The sequence below is a fragment of the Callionymus lyra genome, chromosome 12 (genome assembly GCF_982586985.1).
Source record: "Callionymus lyra chromosome 12, fCalLyr1.hap1.1, whole genome shotgun sequence".
NCBI classification, from domain to species: Eukaryota; Metazoa; Chordata; class Actinopteri; order Syngnathiformes; family Callionymidae; genus Callionymus; species Callionymus lyra.
Window position 1 is genome coordinate 8,634,327 of NC_141829.1, and position 21,720 is coordinate 8,656,046.

The window sequence follows — 21,720 nt, forward strand, 5'->3', positions numbered from 1 at the left end:
TGCTAAAGTTGCTTTCCCCCGCGACCTGGATAAGTGAAAGGAGAAGAACTTGCATTGTTGATCAGGTGTGACTTGAACAACATTAAGTCACTTGAATATGAGGGACAGGTCGAAACAACTTTCTTATCTTATGATCTACAACGAGTTCATTGGCATTACTTACTAATGCTGACTAACTACTTGCGACACTAGATTGAAATATTTGGATATATTGCAATAATCACAATGAATATCACCGTTAGTCCAGCGAAATATTAGCGGACAACCCTTATTTTTGTTCTCTGTTTATATTTGGTTTGGAAGCCGGACAGCATGAGGTTACATTTTACTGAGAATCTCTGGTTTTATTGAGCCTTTCGAAGGAGGATGCTCTGCTGTTGGTCCAAACTCTGCGTACAGAATTATATAGACACGGTTAAAATTAAAGCCCAAAGGCAATTAATCCAACATACCCATTTAAATTACAACCCTTTTACGCCGGGACACTGCCGACTTCATAAAAATCCCTTCCACACAGTTTACTTGTCATGGCACCAATTACTCCAAACTGTTTAAAAGTCAACATACTTCATGCATTTTCCTGGTGCCAGCGCCATCAGTAATTCATAGATGAACCATTACTGTTGGAAACACCGCAGTAAAACAACACCGTATTAGTGCCGACAGTCGCCTTGGGGTTAAAAGTTTGCCGAGCTGGGATCTAAATGTGTGAATCTGAATATTAATTATGCTATATGATGCAATGTATGCTAAAAATAAGAAATGTTTCTGATGAAGACTCTCAGCAAATACAAGTCGCATATTTGCTGATTTCTTAGCTGTGATGTTAAAAATATCTGAAATAGCTGGTCTTTCCTGGGTAAGTTATGTCGGTCATTTGTCCAGTTAGGGTCTGAAGCATTGTTGGGAAAGTTCACTTTCTATGTGAACTATTTCAAGTTCAGTTCACCGATTTTAAAAATGAAAAACTTCAGTTCATTATTCAAAAAATGTCAAAAGGGGCTAGTTTTCACAGTTTTTTTTCTAAATGTTTCTACAAGCTTTATCTTTTCAAAATTAAAGCCAAAGCCCATTTAAAACCACCGACGCAATTGTCATAGTTAGTTAAAAATAAGCGTCAGATTTCATGGTCGTATCAGAATCAGAAAGCGTTATTTGTTAGTATTGTAATAACGATTGTATGTGGTGTTATACAGTTTTAGAAAATAATTGGAATTAGACACTGGTCTGAGCAAAGGGGCTTTACAAATACTTACTTACTTATTTACTTACTTACATACTTACTTACTAAATAAATACAAATAAAATGAGGTACAATAAAATTAGTCAGTTGTAAGTGACTTCTTCTCTAAGGTGGGCATATTAAACTTTGTAGATTAGGCATTCACGATCCAGACATCCAGATTTTAATCCAAAATTTCTACTGTCTATTCAGTCCACAGTAGCAGTGATGCGTTCACTGTCCTGCCGAGCTTAGTTTTGAAAGTCGGTGGGAAAATTTTAAATGTTTCCATCCAGTTTTTCGCACTTTTAGACCTGTTTACAGTGTGTTTTAGCAGCTTTTTGCCTGTAAGTCTCTGTATCTGGAAACCTGCTGAAAAAAGATAAACTGAGAGATTGTAACATTCACGGACTCCAGAATAAACGTGTTCTCAGAAAAGTAAGTAGTATTTGTAGAGCGCTTTTCTAGACCAGGGTCACAAAGCGCTTAAACAATCAAAACAATACCCAATAAAATATATACTTAAAAGGTCAAGACACCCCCGAGAAAAGTAAATCTGGCGAAATGAATGATTGTCAATGAAAGCGCTCAGACACAACAAATGTCTGAATAACATAAAAGCCATATAGAAATAAGAAACATAAATGAGAAGGGACGGTGTAAAATATCTAATTTGAAAAGGAAATGAACCAATAAAGAGAGCAATATGAGAGAAGAAGGTCAATCCAGTCTGATTGTAGTTTTAAAATTGCGAAAAGGAGCTGAAATCATTTCTTATCCTTGCATTTTGTATTTAATTGTAGTATAAGATTAATAAAAAATTGGGGCTATTTGAATTTTCCACCTCTCCTAGCGCAGTAACTGAAGTTCTGAAAATATTTGTTTGTTTTATATACTGTATATTACATTTAATGACAGATTTGGAGAAATTTCATGGAAACTTCCCCCCCCATTCCCTTGACCTTCACCGAGAGGTCATGAGATCTGGAAACCTCAAAGACATCAAGATCAGGCGGACAGACAGAAGATCTAGACAACGACACCGCCTTCTCAAAAACAAAACACTTTTTTTTATCAGTGTCTCACACTTGGTGCATAGTTAATTAGCACATCTTCCTGTTCCACAATAAGAAAAGCTCCACTCGAGTGCTGCTGGTGCGCTGCCATCCACTTTTCAGAGCCGAGAAGTGTTGGAGTAGGTGGAGGGAGTCAATGAGTGCCCTGCGGGACCTCATCACACTGACCGGCAAATCATAACAATAAACCGAGAACAGCCTCCAGCAATGGAATCAGGAGTCAAGTCCCAGTGGGCTCCGGACTGTACTCTCACTTCACTCAGAGAAGAGGATATTGCTCTATATATCGCTTGATGGGGATTTCGCATCGCAAAAAGTGCGAGAGACTGTAGTTCCGATTACCCTCTTAAACCTAAGGCTCATTAGGGCGGCGAAGCAACGATGCGTTTGGGAAAGATGGAAACCGAGGAGTGGCAGGATGATTGTGAGGATCCGTATGAAGAAGAAAAGCTTGGTTTGTTTTATGATTGTATCTCCAGTTGCCTTACAAGAGACTCTAATCAGCGGAGACTGCTTATCAACTCCAGGATCGTCTGTGGTCGCACAACAGCGATCAAGAGAAGTTTGACACAGCCAGTAATCTACAGACATCTATGATTCTGTTTGATGTTTTTTGCTTTCTCCTTTATGGATGTTTGCTTTTTGGAATAATCCTATAATCTTCTTTTGCTGCAGCGGCAGAGCTACTGAAACTGGAATCTTAAGAACACAAATTATCAAACAATTTTCACACTCTGAAGTTGTTGTTTTTTTTTGAGAAAAATTCAAACATGGATAGGCTTCATGTTCAGACTTTTAAGATGAAGATTTCAAATCTGCTCAAAATAGTTTTCTTGCTTTCTTCCCGCGCCGACTTTTGATGACACCAATAGGATGGCCTAGATCAGTACTACACTGTCCCTTAACTCTAGCCACGAGTCTGTGAGCGTTTATTGATGCCCCGTCATTTGCTTCAGTGATATCAAGCAGATCCACTGCATTACTTTCCAAGACCATCTGCTTTCCCGCCAGAGGGTTCTGAGGAAATCTGTCATTTGATGCTGACTGGGACTTTGTCCACAAGTGGCTTTTCCTGCTCAACACCCAGACCCATGTTGGGACGATACAACCCAGAATATCTACCGGCCATCTGTCACACCGGCCATCAGATATTAATTTGAAAAGTTTTGTTTTCTTAGAAGTAGATGCAGAGAAATATCTATAGATATGATAGTTACAATCGATACAATAGATGCTATAGACAGTGAAGACATTCTCCAGGTGAATGCAGAAAATAACAAGAGGTGGTAAATACATTTACCCTGAATAATTGACGTAGGATAAGGTTCCCTAGTATCTATTTAAAGACGTATACACTTAATGCAGTCTCTTCTACCACAAGTCAGTGTTAAGATAAAATAGATAAAATACGGTAGATTAGATAACATAGGATAGATTAGATCCGATCCGATAGATACGATACGATACAATACGGTAATTGCGATACAATAGATGCGATATGAAAATTGCAATATGATAGATTTGATACGATAATTGCGATACAATAGATACAATAATTTCAATACGATAGATGCGATGCAATAATTGGGATGCAATAGATGCAATAGTAGCTGATGCGATAATTGCGATACAAAACATGCAATGCGATAATTGCGATACGGTTTGATAATTGCGATACAGTGTGATAATTGGGATAAAATAGATATGATAATTGCTATACAATAGATTTGATACAATAGATACTATACGATAATTGTGATACCATAGATGTGATACAATAGATTCAATGATAGAAACAATACGATAATTGCAGTACAATAGATTTGATGCGATAATAGCGATACGGTATGACAATTGCGATACAATAGATATGATAATTGCGATACAATAGATTTGATACAATAGATACTATACGATAATTGCGATACCATAGATGTGATACAATAGATTCAATGATAGAAACAATACGATGATTGCAGTACAATAGATTTGATGCGATAATTGCGATACGGTATAATAATTGCAATACAATAGATACGATACAATAATTGCAATACAATAGATGCAATGCGATATTTGCGATTCGGTATGATAATGGCGATACAATAGATGCGATACAATAGATACGATATGATAATTGCAATTCAATAGTTGCGATACAATAGATACGATACCATAGATGTGATACAATATTTGCGATGATAGAAACTATGCGATAATTGCGATATGATACGGTTGATTGATTGGGTATATACAATAGATACTATATATATGATGTACTGATACGATAGATACACACAGTAGTTAGAATGAGAGATTGATCCTTTAGGAAAATTATTTTGGGAAACATAACGATTTTTCCATCATCTACGTATTAGATCAGGACTGAACCAAAGTCAAAATGAACTAGGAGAGTACAATGATTAAAAACCGACAATTTAATTTCATTATTGTAATTTGACACCCTTTTTTAGCTTTTGAAATAGTGTTTATAGCAGTGCGCTCAATATGACCATAGGTGGCAACGTTGCGACAGTAGGAGCAAGCAAGCAAGTTAGCTCCAACACTTCCTGGAAATGTAGTTATAATTTTATCAGGTTATTTTCCAATCAGACATAGAGAAGGTAACTTCATTTTCATGAATACCTTGAGGTAATGATAAAACTTTCTAGTATCTCTTTAAAGATTAATACACTCACTGCAGTCTCTTCTGCCACAAGTCAGATTTTAATTGGGTGTAAAGCCATCTTCTAGGTGAGGGATAAAAAAAATAAAACAGGTGGTGACAGTAAGCAGTATCTTTGTAACTGTTAACTGAAGGCAATACAACATTGAATTTAGGCCCCATTTTTGTAGAAAATCCAAATTAGGCAGTTGATGCAAATGGTGTGAAAGTGCAAGTGACTGAGGAAACATCATTTGCACAGACATTCGTCAGAGCTTCGCGGGTGTTGCTGATGCCTCTCAGAGCATTTCTTCCATTTTCGCTCATGAGATGGTGATAAGCTTTAAAATGCAGGAGCAGCAAGCAACCTGGTTAATTTGTTTTCTCCTGCCAGAGATTCAATTACGGGCAGCAGCAGACTGACCTCCTGAGGCAAATGAAAAAAAAAAAAAAAAAAGATTTGGATGAACACTGAGTGATGCCAATGAGGGACAGAATCGATGGTGAACAGCAAAAGATACTGTGAAGCTGTGTTAGGTCAGGATGGTCTTAAATCCTTGTCGTCAATCAATTTTGATGAAAATATAAAGATCTCTGTGTAACATACATTGTTAATCTACCCAAAATTCCAACTTAACTCATTTTTTACTAGCCCTCATGTCAACTAAGGGTTGGGATTATTTTCAGAGCAATTGTTTTTAAAGTTATGGCGAAAAATGTTTGTTCATTTTAATGTAGCGACTGGAGCTCAGTTGTCTTCGTCTTCATCTTCGTCTAAAAAGACAATTAAAAACATCCAAATACTGCTCGTCTCTAACGTCCCATGTATTTCAGCATCGACATGAGAAATTCTTCAGTAAAAATATAAACAAGTCTATATTTTAAGATTGTTTTAGCGGACATTGCTAGGCTAACTGCTAGGCCATCTTAATCTTTGTCCAAAAAGACAAACTTAAAAACATTCACACACTACTGTGGTGTTTGTCTGAGATGTCAATTTTGTATCGAAGCCTCTACAAGAGGGATTGTTATTGGAAAAATGATAAAACTCTATATTTTAAGATCGTTTTTAGCGGGTGCTGCTATGCTAGCAGCCTAAATCCTGCACACACACGCAATACATTTTAAGGAAAGTCGTGAGGCAAAAACTGAGAGACTGATAACTTCCGCTACAAACAAACTCAAAATATAGTCGTATTTAATTTTTTTCTGAACAATTACTCTTGTCAAGGCTTTAATACAAGATGAACGTTACAGACGAGCAGTATTGAGGTATTTGGATGTTTTTAAGTGTCTTTTTGGACGAAGATGAAGACGAAGACGTCTGAGCTCCAGTCGCTACATTAAAATGAACAAACATCTTTGCCTATAACTCTAAACAGGATTATCCCAACTTAATCCCATCAAGGATCAAAACATCGATTACTTTCGTCATCAGAAAAGTCCTCTCGCAAGTGTGGAAAAATGGTTTAGAACCATCTGCAGGAATATCTGTGACAGGTCCAAAATATCTTCCCTACCAGAATTATTCATGAACAACGACGCTGTTTTAAACCATTTTCCTTCGGCGTATGCAATATCGTTTTCCAGGGCCATTTTAGAAAACAATTTCTCGTCTATTTCATTGTCTTCCTCGATTATTGTGTTAGATATTTGACTCTAATATATTCGGTTCAGGACCCTGGCTGAATTTCAATCAAGGATTTGTATGAAGACAATAAATCTGAGACATTAATAAGCATCGCGGCCGTTAGCTTCCACCGGGGTCTCGGCCATGCCCGTGAGGACTTGATGCTACAAAAAAAAGGGAGTGGAAACAATAACAGAGGGCCGGTTCCATTATTTTTTTTAGACTGTCTCTTGGCAAAACTTTATTTCGTCCTAATTAAGGGCGAAAACGGGGGGGAAAAAAAGTGATGCTGGATAGTTTTGTAAAGACGTCTGCCGACTGAGGATGTTTATATCACATTGTGGTGTCGGGAACATCTGTGATTGGAACTCCTCGGGGAAGATGTCTTTTCAGAGAGATGAGTCCCTGAATGCATCCTTTCATGTCAGTGAATTTTAGCCTGACTAGAAGTGAGAAGAGATGGAGCTGATGTCCTTCTGTGATCATGTCAGGCTTTATGGGCCGGCTGATATCCCTGTTAATGTGATAGCTCGGTCTTGTAATGGCAATCCGACACCATCTTTTTATGTTCTTCTTGTTACAACCATCACACATATGAAAGTTATTTACATTGTTTTTTAGTAGTGTATTAAACTGTTCGATCCAGTAGATAACGTTGGTTGACTGTAGATACAAATATTAATCTTACATGTTTTTAAAGGTACTAATAGGGAGCAGAAATGACCCTATATTAACTTGTGAAATAAATCTAATATTTTGTGGCTGTGAACTTGAATAAAAAGAATAGACGTCAGAGATCAGAATTAATTTAAAGTCGCATTCATTTTACTTGTAAAAAGGAGAGATTAATACAGAACCTTCTAATAGTGTCTGATTTGACTGTGAAGCAAGAACTCTGTCGGTTGAATCTTTATACTCCATCGTAAATTATTGATATTCAAAGAGATGAGGAAAATATTAAAAAAATAAATAAATGGAAAAACACAGACTAGAATAGATTACAACTGGTTTTAAATGAATCATACAGAGGTTATTGTTCTTTCTGATGGCTAATCTAAGTAATCCCAGAATGTGTCCATTTAGCACTCCAAACATTTAATTCCCGATTCAAACCATCAATGCTTTAAAACACAATCAATGACTAACCTGTCAATACCTGTGGTTGAGCAAATTTGATAACACACTCCACACAATAGCTCAGTAATTTTCCGTCCATAGTATAATATCTTGATCTTGACTGAGGTTTCATGATGTTTCACAATACAATATTTTAATGTTTAAAGACCACTAGATGGCACTCTCTACTGTCTCCAAACCACCAATTTAATACATTTTCACTATATTTTTAAACTGAGAGCGCCACCTAGCAAGATCAGAACAATACTTCACTGTATCAAAACTGACTGCACTTTTCTAGTAGTTTCATTACTATGTTCATTGATTTTCTAAGACTCCTGTGTTGGTCTCAGTATTGTCTTGATCTTTTAAGTATATATTTTATTGGGTATTGTTTTGATTGTTTAAGCTCTTTATGACCCTGGTCTGGAAAAGCGCTATAAAAATATAATTTACTTCCTTACTTAATTACTATACCATAGTTAATAAGGTTTCATGATGCTTCACGATACAGTATCCTCATTATCAAAGGCACACCCTTCTCCATAATCGTTGGCTATAATCTGCAAATGTAAATCTCCCTTTGTGTTTAAACTGAGAGCTCTAATGACCAAGATCGGAAAAAATACTGCACTGTAAATATTTCTAGTGGTTTCATTACTATATTCTATACCATATAACTGGCTTAATGAGGTTTCATGATGCTTCATGATCACTTACCAAGCTCTGAAAATTTAAATGTTGTATCGTAAATATTATCAGCTGTTTTGTGAAACCTACTCAACGTTTACCAGGGATTTCAAACTAGGGACCTTCTGCTGTCTTTGATTAGATTGTATTTTGGACCTTTTTTCTGTGCTATCAACCAAAAAGTATCTAAAAAGTCGAGAAATGTGATGATGCAAAAACCAATTATTAGCAATAATTGATAAGATCTTTTGAGAAGCATGAAAATCTGATTTAAAATAATGTCCCTTGTCAGTCACATCAAGATGTATTTTCCAGTTTTGTGTTGCTCAAAGCCAGTTTAAAGTGCCACGACGTAAGATTCATTATTTCTGGATTCATTATTTAAAAAAACGAGAAGTCTATTAGGTCCCACGGAGACACTAAAGGACGGGAGTTTGCACTCGACAAACTGGTCCACTAAACGTGTTCACCCTGCAAGTCCTTGACACACCCGGTCGTCATTCGAGTCATTTATTCCGCACTGGTCATTAGCTGCCTAAATGTGTCTTGGCATCAGGGGGGACTCAGGAGAGCTCGTCCGTCTTCTCTGAAGGCAAAGAAATTAATCTTTCCCATGATCTGCAGGAGGGCGAGGTCCACTGACATCTTGTGGTCGGACTGTAGCTTCGTAAAAATTCTCACTTTATGTCTTATGACGAACACATTTGAAAACATTTCATGTTTTTTTTTTCATGTTTCAAGAAAGCTGATAAGATCAGATAGTATTTTTAGTTAATAGTTGTGTAATTATAAACTAACTTTCTCTGACTGACATTACAATTGAGTTCAAACGTTTTTTTCTTTAACAAAAACGACATATTTTGCATTCATAATAAGTCATATTTTATTTTATTTCACGTTATTTTCAACCTTCAGCTTCCCTGTCATCTTCTACGAGTAGGCGCTGCCCTCTGCTGGTGGATATAAAGCACTACATCCAAAACACGTTATTAATCCCTGTGTCATTATTTCTCTTGTGATATTTCAATTTAAATGTTAACTCTTAATGTGCTTTAACATTCATACCCACAGGAGTTCTGACCTCTGGAATGTATATATGATGTTGGCAGACTTGGATTTCCTTGACCTTTGACCTGTCGGGCACCAGTCGTTAATTAGTTAATTAACCTCTTGAACGTCGGCTTGTACGAGGCGAGCGTCGCCCTCGTCTCCGTCAACACCAAAAGGATTAACTGACAGCGGAAACTAAGTGATTAATTGAAAATATGTCACCCTGTGTTCAACTGTCGCGTCTCGTGATGGTTCTTTGCTCAATAAATCACAGTGTGTGTCAGTTTTCTCTGCTGAAGGACACACAACAGTTATTTATTTATTATTAATATCATGGTGAGCTCATGGAAGACAATAGAAATCCACTAAAACATTTTTTTTTTTTTAATTCAAATATGAGTAGAGACCTGTTACTTTAAAAACTAGATTCACCAAACTTGTTACATGGAAGTCACAAAGGTGTTGGTCTACAGGTGCGACACAAGAACACCTGGCTCGAGACAACAGGTGCAACACAAGGGTTGCTTGGCCTGAGGCAGGTCAAGTGAAGTCACGAGTCACACCTGGCTGTAAACAAAACACAGGTCCCAGCAGAGTTAGCAAACAAACAAAAAAAATCGGATTTATGAAAATGCACCCGTGCATAAATGCAAAAATACCTGGATAAATGCAAATATGTTAGCTATGTAGCACACAATAACAATACACAATCTATATTTGCGAAAGGATATTAGCACGCTCCATCGCCGCACACATTTAGTCAAGATCACCTGAAACACAAATAATACGCTGCATTATTAGAAACTTCCTTTCATACAAACACAACTCAGAAGATGGAAATTCTGTGTAATCGATCTTCCTAGATATTAACCGTTAGTTTCTCCTAGATGTCAACCATAAGCTTCTTGTAGATGTTAAAGTTCAGCTGCTTATAAATGTTAACCGTTAGCTTCTTCTAGATGGTTACTGTTAGTTTCTTCTAAATCTTAACCGTTACCTGTTCTAGATGCTTACCGTTAGCTACTTGTAAATGTTAACCATAACCTTTTCTAGATGTTTACCGTTAGCTTCTTGTAAATGTTAACCATTACCTTTTCTATACGTCCACCGTTAGCTTCTTGTAGCTCCAAGCTGCCTACTGTTAGCTTATCCTAGATTTTAACAGTTAGCTTCTCCTAGATGTCAATCATAATCTTCTTGTAGATGTTAACGTTTAGCTCCTTATAAATTTTAACCGATAGCTTCTTCTGGATAGTTACCGTTAGCTTTTTCTAGATGTTAACCGTTAGTTTCTTCTAAATATTAACCGTTACCTGTTCTAGATGTTTACCGTTAGCTTCTTGTAAATGTTAACCATTACCTTTTCTATACGTCCACCTTTAGCTTCTTGTAGCTCCAAGCTGCCTACTGTTAGCTTATCCTAGATTTTAACAGTTAGCTTCTCCTAGATGTCAATCATAATCTTCTTGTAGATGTTAACGTTTAGCTCCTTATAAATGTTAACCGTTAGCTTCTTCTGGATAGTTACCGTTAGCTTTTTCTAGATGTTAACCGTTAGTTTCTTCTAAATATTAACCGTTACCTGTTCTAGATGTTTACCGTTAGCTTCTTGAAAATGTTAACCATTAGCTTTTCCATACGTTAATCATTAGCTTCGTGTAGCTCCAAGCTGCCTACCGTTAGCTTATTCTAGATTTTAACCGTTAGCTTCTCCTAGATATTACCGTTAGCTTATCCTAAATGTTAACATTTAGCTTATCCTATTGTTAAATATTAGATGTTTCTAGTAGTTAACCGTTAGCTTCTCCTAGCCGTTAACATTAGCTCATGCTAGATTTTAACTGTTAGCTTCTCCTAGATATTACCGTTAGCTTATCCTAAATGTTAAAATGTAGCTTGTTCTAGCTGTTAACTCTTAGCTTCTCATAGTTGTTCATCATTCATTACGTACTCATAGAGAGGCTTCATGCAATTATTTTTTCGTGAATATATTTTTCCCTCTAGTTTTTAATTAACTTTTTAAATAGATCAAACAGAAGCACAATAACACGAACCCTGCTGAGAGCTTAAGCACGGCTAAAGCTAATTAGCAACCAGAAGAGTATTTCGCTTTATGAACTGATTAAATTAAATCAATATTTGCTTTATTTCTCTTCCCTGGTGGTTGTTGCGGCCAATTTTAAATGTCTTGCTAATGCTAAGCTTGTAATCCATGTGTTTGTGTCTTCTCGTTCAAAGTATTGTAACAGTTTATTTTCATGTCTAAACAAGAAGGATCTGTCTCACCTGCAGTTCATACAAAACTCTGCAGTGAGAATTCTGACCTGCTCTAGTAGAAGAACTCACATTTCTCTGTTCCTTAAAACTCTTCACTGGCTGCCAGTTTCTTTCAGGATCATTTAAAAATTCTGATTCTTACTTTCAGATCTATTCATGGTCAGACCTTCCATCAGTGATCTGATCCAGACTTACACCCCAGCTCGGGCTCTGAGGTCTGTGGATCAGAATCTGCTGATGGTTCCTGAACACGCTTCCGGACCAGAGGAGAGAAATCCTTCCAGACTGTTGCTCCTAAGCTTTGGAACCATCTCTGTGTTTGATGATCTACTGACTCCTTCAAGAAACATCTAAAGACATTTTTATTTCCCTGATTTTCTGGGACTCCTGTGTTTGTCTTATCTGTCTTGACCTTTTAAGTATATATTTGTGATAGAGTATACAGAAAAATATGCATAAAATATTTTATTTGTTCTATTAAACACAATCTTAACAATAAGTAACGTGAAGTATGGACGAAAATATTTATTTAAAAAAATATATTTGGACAAAGAATGTATTTTAAAAATATAGATTCATGAATAATACGAAAACTAATATAAATATAATGTATAATAAAAACTATAATGTATAAAAGCATGCTAAGTAACTAACTAAGTAAGTAAGCAAGTTAAAAATGTAATTAAAAAGGCTACTTCACATTGAAGTATGTATATTTTATTATATTATATTAAAAGTATTACAGGAATGAAAAAATAACAACATAAATGTGTTCATAAAAAAAAAGGTGCTCATTTTATACTCAAAAAGTCAGTTTTATATTTAAAAGTCAATCGCTACGGTGATACAGCGTTGGGTGTAACGTCAGTTTATTTTCATAAACCTCTTTGTTTATCCTGTATCACACACACTAGTTCATCCAGATGTATAACTATCTCCATCTCCAAACTTCAATTTACAAAACATCTAAGCTCTTAAAATCATTTTCTTTTCATGTTGCCGCTCCTAAAGCCTTTTACGTCGTCGACAAACAAACGCTTCTCCGCGTTCATAAATACGATTGTTTATCCGTCTCATGTACAAAGATTCCTCCGTGGATTCGCTCCTCAAGCATGTTCTCTTCATCAAAGCCTGCACACGACAGCCTTCAAACATCTCCAGTTTACGCCGTAATGAGGCATATCAAGCGTCTGCCTCTTCGTCTACCTTCACCTCGCCATCCACTTCCTGCCCTTTTGTTGTCGTGACGGTCGCCTGGCGAAGATTCCACGGAGCCCTTTGACAGATTCGCTTCGCGGCGAGTGAAGAGCCGACTGTGGCTTCATTAAATCAATATTGTTTTTGAGAAGGTCTGTTAATGGGAGATAAGCCGAGCTTAAACACCTCGAGGAAAACAGCGACTTCAATATAAAAGTAAATAACTTGTTTTTTTACATTATTGCTCAACATATAAGAGTTTTGAACTGTTTCATTGAAGATCGTCCATCTTGTATCCACTCAAAACAGATCCTCAAGGACAAATGTAATGTTTTGTCGGAAGTAAACCCGGGAAAGAAAAATGAAAAAAAAACCCTCAAGATGCCATGAGTCAGTGGAAGTGTATTTTGCTTAAAAGCTTTCAATGATCCGCAAACCAATAAGTGCCAGCGTTGCCAGGGCGACCGTCCGCAAATTTCTGTTCCCGGAGTTCTAGAAAAATCTATCACCAGCTCGCAAATTGTCAATTAACAAAACAAAAGGGAGAAGGTTAGTACCTTCCTTTAGCCACCAGGACGACTTTAATGAGGTCTAACCTAGAGTGACACGTTTCCCAGAATGCATCTGTGCCGGAGTAGAAGGTGCGTCTGAGCGATTGTGCTCATGAGGAACCGTGCAGTTGTTAAAAAGGTAATTATTTGTTGGTGGTAATGAGCTGTTATTGTAAACACAGCATTAATTAAGATTGTTTCTTAATTAATGTTTACAAAACAATGTAATAACCTACAAACCATCTCAAACTTTCACTCAGTTTCGCTAATACACAAAAATGCAATGGGAAGTACCAGGAATATATATGAAGATATATATAAATATATATAGAGAGAGATGGATGGATGAATGGACGGATAGATAGATATAACATGCATTTTTCTGTATTAAAATACATTACAAAAACTTTTGCCACAACTACATCTAATTCATTCATTAACAATATTTGACAAACCTTAAAGGAGGGGTAGATGTTCTTCAAAACCATAAGCAAGCTAAATAGTTTTGGTTTCAAAAATCAAAACCACTCTAAGAAAAAATACCCGTGGACCCCTTTAACCCTTATGTTATCTCAGGGTCAAGGTGACCCTTAGGCCCTTGAAACAAATGTGTTTGAGGTATCCCTTGTGTTGCCTTGACTGTGAAATAATCTGCACTACTACATTTTTAGTTGTTTTTTTTTTTTGTAATAATAATAAGTAAGTTAATGACTTGAGACTTTCACATATTATTGAAAGGAAAAACTGAGCCTTTATCTTGTTTTCTAAACAAAAGCATGTGTAGTATTCGACAACTGCGCAACGTAGGAGCTAGCATAGTGCAGTTACGGTAGCTTTAAAAGTTGCGGGGGCAAGAAATAATATTTTTAATCTCACCTATTGCTGCTTCAAGTTTGCATTATTGAGTATGTTGTGTCTCACTGATTGTGTTCATTCTTGCATTTATTTGTGTGCGTACGTGAGGTGTATATTTGTGTGTTGCATGTGTGTTAAATAGTGTTGCCGCGTGACCGAAACGTCTATTTCATAAATAAATATGAGGAAGTGGTTCAAAGTGAAGCATCCAATCAACCTAAAGCTTAGTGTTGCTATAATGAGGTTCGTGATGCTAAAGAGTGCACACCGAACACACACACGTGCACACACACACACATGTGTGCACATGCACACACAAATGGGGTATAGATCTAATGAAACAAGGGACCTCATTACACAGTCCACATCTACCCTCCATCCTTACTGATCACCCTTCCGACCCATATTCCTATACATGCACATGCACACACATACACACACTCACACACACGCACACACACACACACACACACACACACACACACACACACAGAAGTAATCAGCCTACTGAACTATCGTTTCATTCTTCCCATGTGACAGTGTAATGGAAGACATGTCAAGAGTGGGATCTATAGTGGGGCTCATGAGTCCTGAGAGTGTTTTTTTTTATTCAACTTCTGTCTCCAGCTGAGCTTCAGAAAAATAGCAAAAGCACCTTTTTTTTTATATATATATATATATATATTTAGACTCTTTCTGTATTTGACAAGTCCTCTCTAAAAATATCTCACCAAGCTGGTGCTCTTGAAGAAAAACTATTAATGGAACCTGCGCAAAAATAAACAAGTTATATAAAGCTTTTTTGTGCCTCCAGTATTTAGGAGGATATTTTTAATGTAATATAATTAAATGATTGTTTTGTTTAATCTTCGGTTTATCAGTTTCACGCAACATTTATTGTGTGAATGCTCAGAAGCTTCCGAAATGCGGGCTATGTTCTAGCTTTCTTTTATCTCTTCAACTCTTTCTTTTATTTCTCTTTTCTACCCCATTAATTTCAATGGGGAAAATCTTCAACTCATACTACTTCAAATAGTACTTCTACTACTAATACTTCTAATTTTACAAAAAATTCCACTTCTTCTACTTTAACTACTTATACTCCACTAATACTTCCAATACTACTTCTACTACTTCTACCACTACTACTTCTACTTTTACTACTAATTATACTACTACTTTTACTTTTCTACAACTTCCATTTTTACTACTAACTCCACTTCTTATACTTTAATTACTAGTTCCACAAATACTTCCAATACTACTTATACTACTACTACTTATACTTTTACTACTAATTCTATTACTATTTTTACCTTTCTACTACTTCTATTTTTACTACTAATTCAACTTCTACTACTTTAACTTCTAATTCCACTAATTTATTCTGTTACCACCTCTACTGCTTATACTACTACTACTTCTACTTTTACTACTAAATCTACTACTACTTTTATTTTTCTACTACTAATTTTTACTTCTAATTCAAATTCTTCTACTTTAACTACTAATTCAATTTCTTCTACTTTTAATACTTATTTTACTGCTACTTCCACAGCACAGCAGGGTCAGCATTTACACTGCATTTTCTTCTGGAAATGCACTCTTACTAGTTTTCTTGGGTGTTCAACACGTTTTATCTTGTCTTGTGAAGGGAGATATTAACCCTTTATTGTCTTGCCAAACATCTTCTAGTCAGACTGATTCTGAAGTGGTCAAGCATGTGGAACATTCTGGCGTCGATAGATTAAACCTGAATGACAGGGACTCACACAGTGCGTGACTCAGCTTTTTCCTCCAGTCAGATTTTCGATTTTGACAAGTCCACGAGGACGAGAAGCGTCAATTAGTCACTGGACTTCACAGACTGAACAATGCTCAATATTTCTGAATATGTCGATGAATCTTAGTCATTCTATGTGAAAATGTAAACGGGGAAGATTTTCCATGAAGCATAGGTTGGAGCATAACTCGGTCCATTTCAGGGACTATTAAACTTTCTACTGACATATAGAATTAGAACAAAGTTTTAACTCAGAATCCTCATTTATTTTAACCTTTTTTTTTATTTTAACCATGAAGGATTAAGAGATGTATTCGTGCCAGGTAACGATCTTTGAAGGATTAAATGCTCATCCCGATTTGTGAAACTGTGACGAAGACACAACAGCGACCTAACAGCTCTGTGCTTCAGGAAGAATTCAGACAGACATGTTAACTCTGTGTTATTTTTCTTGTATCACTTGTACAAGTAAAACATGTCTTTAAACCGGATCTGATTTATATTCTTTTTATTTAAAAAGTGTTGAGTCAGATTAACTAACGTGAAAATAATTATGCCGTATATATATCATTATTTATATGTATATGTGCCAATAAAAACATAGTGTCCTGTATATGAGTGGGGATAATAACAATGCAGAATTAACGGGAACTCGGCGCTCTGTTGGAAGATTCATGAGCTCGTCCCCGAATCAGAGGAATTTGTCGATTGTGACTGTGAATCTCAAGTTGTCATTTTGATACTGATTATTATTGAGTATTAGTTCTGATATAAAATGCTGTACAATTAATAAATCTTAGAATACAAATTACAAAATTGAGATAAAAGGATATATATATTTTGATTTGATTTGAAAAAAGATTTTAATATAGTATATGTAATAATATATTGCAACAAAGAAAATGTAACTTTAAAAGTCATCAATTTATTAAATAATATTGTTTATCATTAATGCACTATTCTCTCTCTGGAAGGAATGTAAATGGTCATAATGATAATAATATACAGCTCTTTCTCAGCTTGTTCAGCATTACACTAAGTCACACATTCACACAAACAATCACACACTGATGGGAGTAGGCTGCGACGCAGCTCGCCATTCCCTCATCATAAAGTACTGTCTGAGATATGCTGCCCCTATGGAAAATACATGCTTCACCATATTTTCCTTTTCCAAGTTATACTTATTAATGTGCATGAAATCACACTTTGTTGATACTGATTTGAGCAACGATTGCGTCGGTGTTGTTTGTATCATAAGTAGTTCACAGGTCAGAAAAGAAAATATTTAAGATAATCATGGTGAACGGCAGGTGGCATTAGCGTTTATAGAACAGCAAACAATCACAGCATCAGTCAAGAGAATAACTAGTTTAATCGGAGTCTCATGTTGGATCTGCGTCCACACGCCAGCAACACGTCACCAACCCTCACTGAGCGAATCCGCTGTGAAACTGCAATCATAATAATTCCGGAGCAAACACTCTGATTGGCCCTCCAGCTGGTTTCATGACGACTTGAACTCCGTACAAAATACAAGAAAGCTGTATAATCTGCTTTAGAGATCTCGCCTGGTGTTTTTGCAGAGCTCGAGTTAATTTCGTCCCGTCACGAAATCCGAAAGGCTTAGGCACCAAAAAAACAACAGATGCTTCGGCGGAGTGAAAGTTGATCTAGTTTCCCGGGCTTGTAACTCAGGACTCCATCTTGTCGGTGAATGAAGTGACAGATGGAGTCGGCCAGATGTCTGAACGCGGCGCCGGGATGCCTTCGATCTATGGAGATGCCGCTGAGGACTTGCTGACATCTGCTCTGAGCTCCAGTTTGTCTCCTTGTCAGTGAAATATTTGATCAATAAAACACCTTTTACACCTTTAGGTAAGGTGCCCACAAGCTTGATAGCATTCTTTAAGTTACTTCCAATAAGTAAATAACGTTTGAATTTAATGTACACATTGCCAGGGCTGGCAACTGTCAGAGAATATAAAAAGTGACATTTGAGTGTCATGATGTTTTTCAATATCGATTTATGAGATTAATAAACCTGCTAACCTCCATGCTACTTATAGCATCATAAAACTGTCATCTTTGACAGTGTCGTATGACTAGGATGGTTAAAATATGATGATTAAATGATTATAATCTCCAAAAGTCTACTTTGAAATGTTACGATATTTAGTTAGGATACTAATCTACATCTTTTAGAAGAGATCGGAGGCGGTCATCGAGCGTAACTTGGGATAATTTTTGATTTATAGCATCATTAGCACCACAAATGGCTGCCTCTGTCTCCCTTTTTCCACTTAACGCGATAAATTCCTGCTTTATTTTAAAACATCACTGGCAATGGAGCTGTTTCTGATCCTTTTTAATTATCAATTTATCGCTCTACATTCAAACGTTATATTTCATTATTTAGCTTAAGCTCTTAAACTTTACATTTTTGGAATGATCAGAAATTTATTAACTGGGTGTAAATTGAACTCTTAACTGTTTTTAAACAATCAATAGATATTGCAGAAAATAATGAATAACAAAAATAAATAACAAAGGACTACAAAGCAAACGCAGCTGATTCTCAATGCTCAACAAAAGCCGGAAGTTTATTTCCTAAGCCTGGATGCTGTTTGAGGAAATTACCAATAAATTACTGGAGAAACCCAAACTACCACGGTACTGAATATGGGTTATGTTGTTAAAGCGATAGCCACCATGTTGACTAATGACACATATACATACACATATACATATACATAAACCAGAAGTTTAAATATCTTGAGCACTTCCAGAGCTCATAGAGCCTACACTGAAAACACTTGTCATATTTACTTCCATCAAATAATCCCATCTCTTAGTCGACATGAGGGTGGGTGGAAAATTAGTTTGAATTTGTTTGAACTAACCCTTTTAGTCACGATGACTCGATTTCTCTGTGTTGTGTTTAGTGGTGCTGTTACGAAAGACAGACCCGCCTTATGCTGCTTCTGGTGGATATTGCTTGGTTGGCTAGATTCAAGTAAATCTACCAAGCATTAAATGGGTAAGTATAAGCCAATGCAGAGTTTTAAGCATCAGGGAAATGTAAGTTCTCCTACTAGATCGGCTCAGAATTCTGGCTGCAGAGTTTTGTATAAACTGCAGTCGAATCAGCTCCTTCTTGTTTAGACACCAAAATAAACTGTTACAATAGTCTAAAAGAGAAGAAACAAAGGCATGGATTATAAGATCAAGATCGTGTTGTGACATTAGTGAGAAATGAGTCAAGTGAGAATGGCTCAAGTTGCATGACCCTGGTCAGTGAAAGGCACTTTTCAAATAAAGCTGACTAACTTACTTTCTTAAAGTATTGACACTTGGCTGCTCTACATTAGCATAGCACCACTATACAGCTAAATGCTAGCTACTGTTTTGCTATCTTACTGTTCTTTTTGTGACAATCTATTATGTGTTAATGTGTAAAAATATTTTTTAGGCTACATCACAAATAGCAAATTACATATACACACAATTACCACATAACATGACAAAAATACCATATACACAAGAAGAAGACTGAACAAGCATCCCTCGGTTGCTATGCTAAGTGTTAGCATGCACTAACATGTGTGCAAAAACCTTGCATCTTCCTCAGAAATGGCATGAAGTGATTAAAAAATAGAGAATGCGTCTTTTATCGGTGGAAAGTAGTGAGTATGCTATAGGTTAACAGCAAAATGTAATACTAAACACAAACCTGCAGTGGTCAAGTGGTCAAGATAATCAGTATCAAAATGACAACTTGAGTTTCACACACACTTGTCACAATCGACAAATTCTTCAGATTCAGGGACGAGCTCATGAATCTTCCAACAGAGCGCCGAGTTCCCGTTAATTCTGCCTTGTTTTTATCCCCCACATCAGGAGTGATGTTACCCAAAAACAATATGTCATCATGGCCCAAGAGAGTTTCGGAGGCTGAGCTCCATCTGCCGCCATTCCTGGAGAATTCAGAGCGATTTGAGTTCACAGACGCAGTTTATTTACTTTTATGTCACAATGAAGAGATTCATTTTTAAATGCTGCAAAATGAAAATAAATACTCTTGAAATCTTCAGACACCATATGTTTTCCGATGTATCCTATCAAGCTGTTGACCTGAAAATTACTGGAAAATAAACGATAATAAAAAATATAGAATAAAACATCCAAAAATTACTCATAGAAACAACAAAAAGAAACTAGACAAATATAATAAAAAATAATAATATCTGCACAATCTTCAGAAGAACAAGTGCTCTCATGTCAAAGGTTGATACTTTGATCTCTGATTTAGCTCTACATGGCTGAAGGTTAAAACAAATGCCATGTCAATAATCCCACAGACCCTAATAGTGACATCTTATTGACCACCTGACTCATCCTATCCATCTTCCACCACTGATCACAGGGAGGTCACCTACGTCCAGATTGACGTCAACAGCCTTCATGTTTACTGCATCCTGTCAGGGGTCAAAGTTAATCCCGAACCCGCTGCTCATGAAAGGCCACGACCTCTGCTCGACCACAGTTATAATTCTTATATCCAGGATGTTACTAGAAGAGAGCAGTCGCTGCCCGGCGACGTGAGGTCAGACGTCTGCTACTGGCTGTAAAATGTGATCTCCTGCTGATGTGCTTAGATAGAGCTTTGCAATCATGGTTTTGATGATGTTGAAGATTTCCGTTATCTAAAGCTATAGATCGAACAATTATTTGAAGTGAACGGATAAGATTTTAAAGTTATCATTACTTTTCCTTCAAAGAAAAATTTCCTTTCACTCACAGGGCTGTTTTGACCGCTATGTGTCTTTTCAATATTTTTCTTAGTTCTGACTTTTGGGATGAGTGTGTGTGACAACCACCTATGTTGTTGCTTTGTGTTTTGATTTTCTTGACCGTGTTCCACAAGTCGGTATTGACCACTGTGTGTGTTTTTGATTTTTGATTTGTGCTCTTCTGTTTTGTTATGTGTGCTCTTTGGTTTACTTATTTCCTGTTACTCTCCTGAAATGACAATTTGGTAAATTACCATCGACCTATTGCCCAGAACATACTATATTTTTTTTAACTGGGGGAGGGGACAAGTCAAAAAAATATATTTGTTTTACGTTTGAAAAAGTAAATCCTTTGATGATATTATAATACATTGTAGGAAGGAAAAGAACAAACTTTACCACCAGTGCAATATACCAAAGAAATTATAATCCACATTTCGGACATCAGAAGCAGAAAACAATAGTAAAGCATTACATAGAGTAAATCATTTTAATAATAATAATAATAACGTTTGGTTTAATTTAACAAAGAAGAATGGAAAGAAGCATAAATAATTTCTGCAGGACAAAACCGTTCTACATGGGAAAATATAGATAAAAGATCTACATAGTATATATATATATATATCTATATCTCTATAGATAGAGATATAGATATTATGGTGCCACTTTGGTTGATTTATATAATAAATCAACCAAATATAAAAAGAAAATGGCAGTCAAAAATATATTTTCCCATTATTTTAATGAGAAAATAAACGTCTAAAAGCCAATCTAGGGAGAGAGATGATGGAGTTAATCCACATTAGTTGAAA

General features: G+C 36.3%; 1 protein-coding gene across 2 annotated transcripts in view; it reads right to left on the minus strand.

Moving 5' to 3' along the window:
• The window catches only part of LOC148068154 (inactive dipeptidyl peptidase 10-like), a 68,520-nt gene that overhangs the window by 46,229 nt on the left and 571 nt on the right, over positions 1 to 21,720 (minus strand). The gene's annotated exons all lie outside the window — the stretch shown is intronic.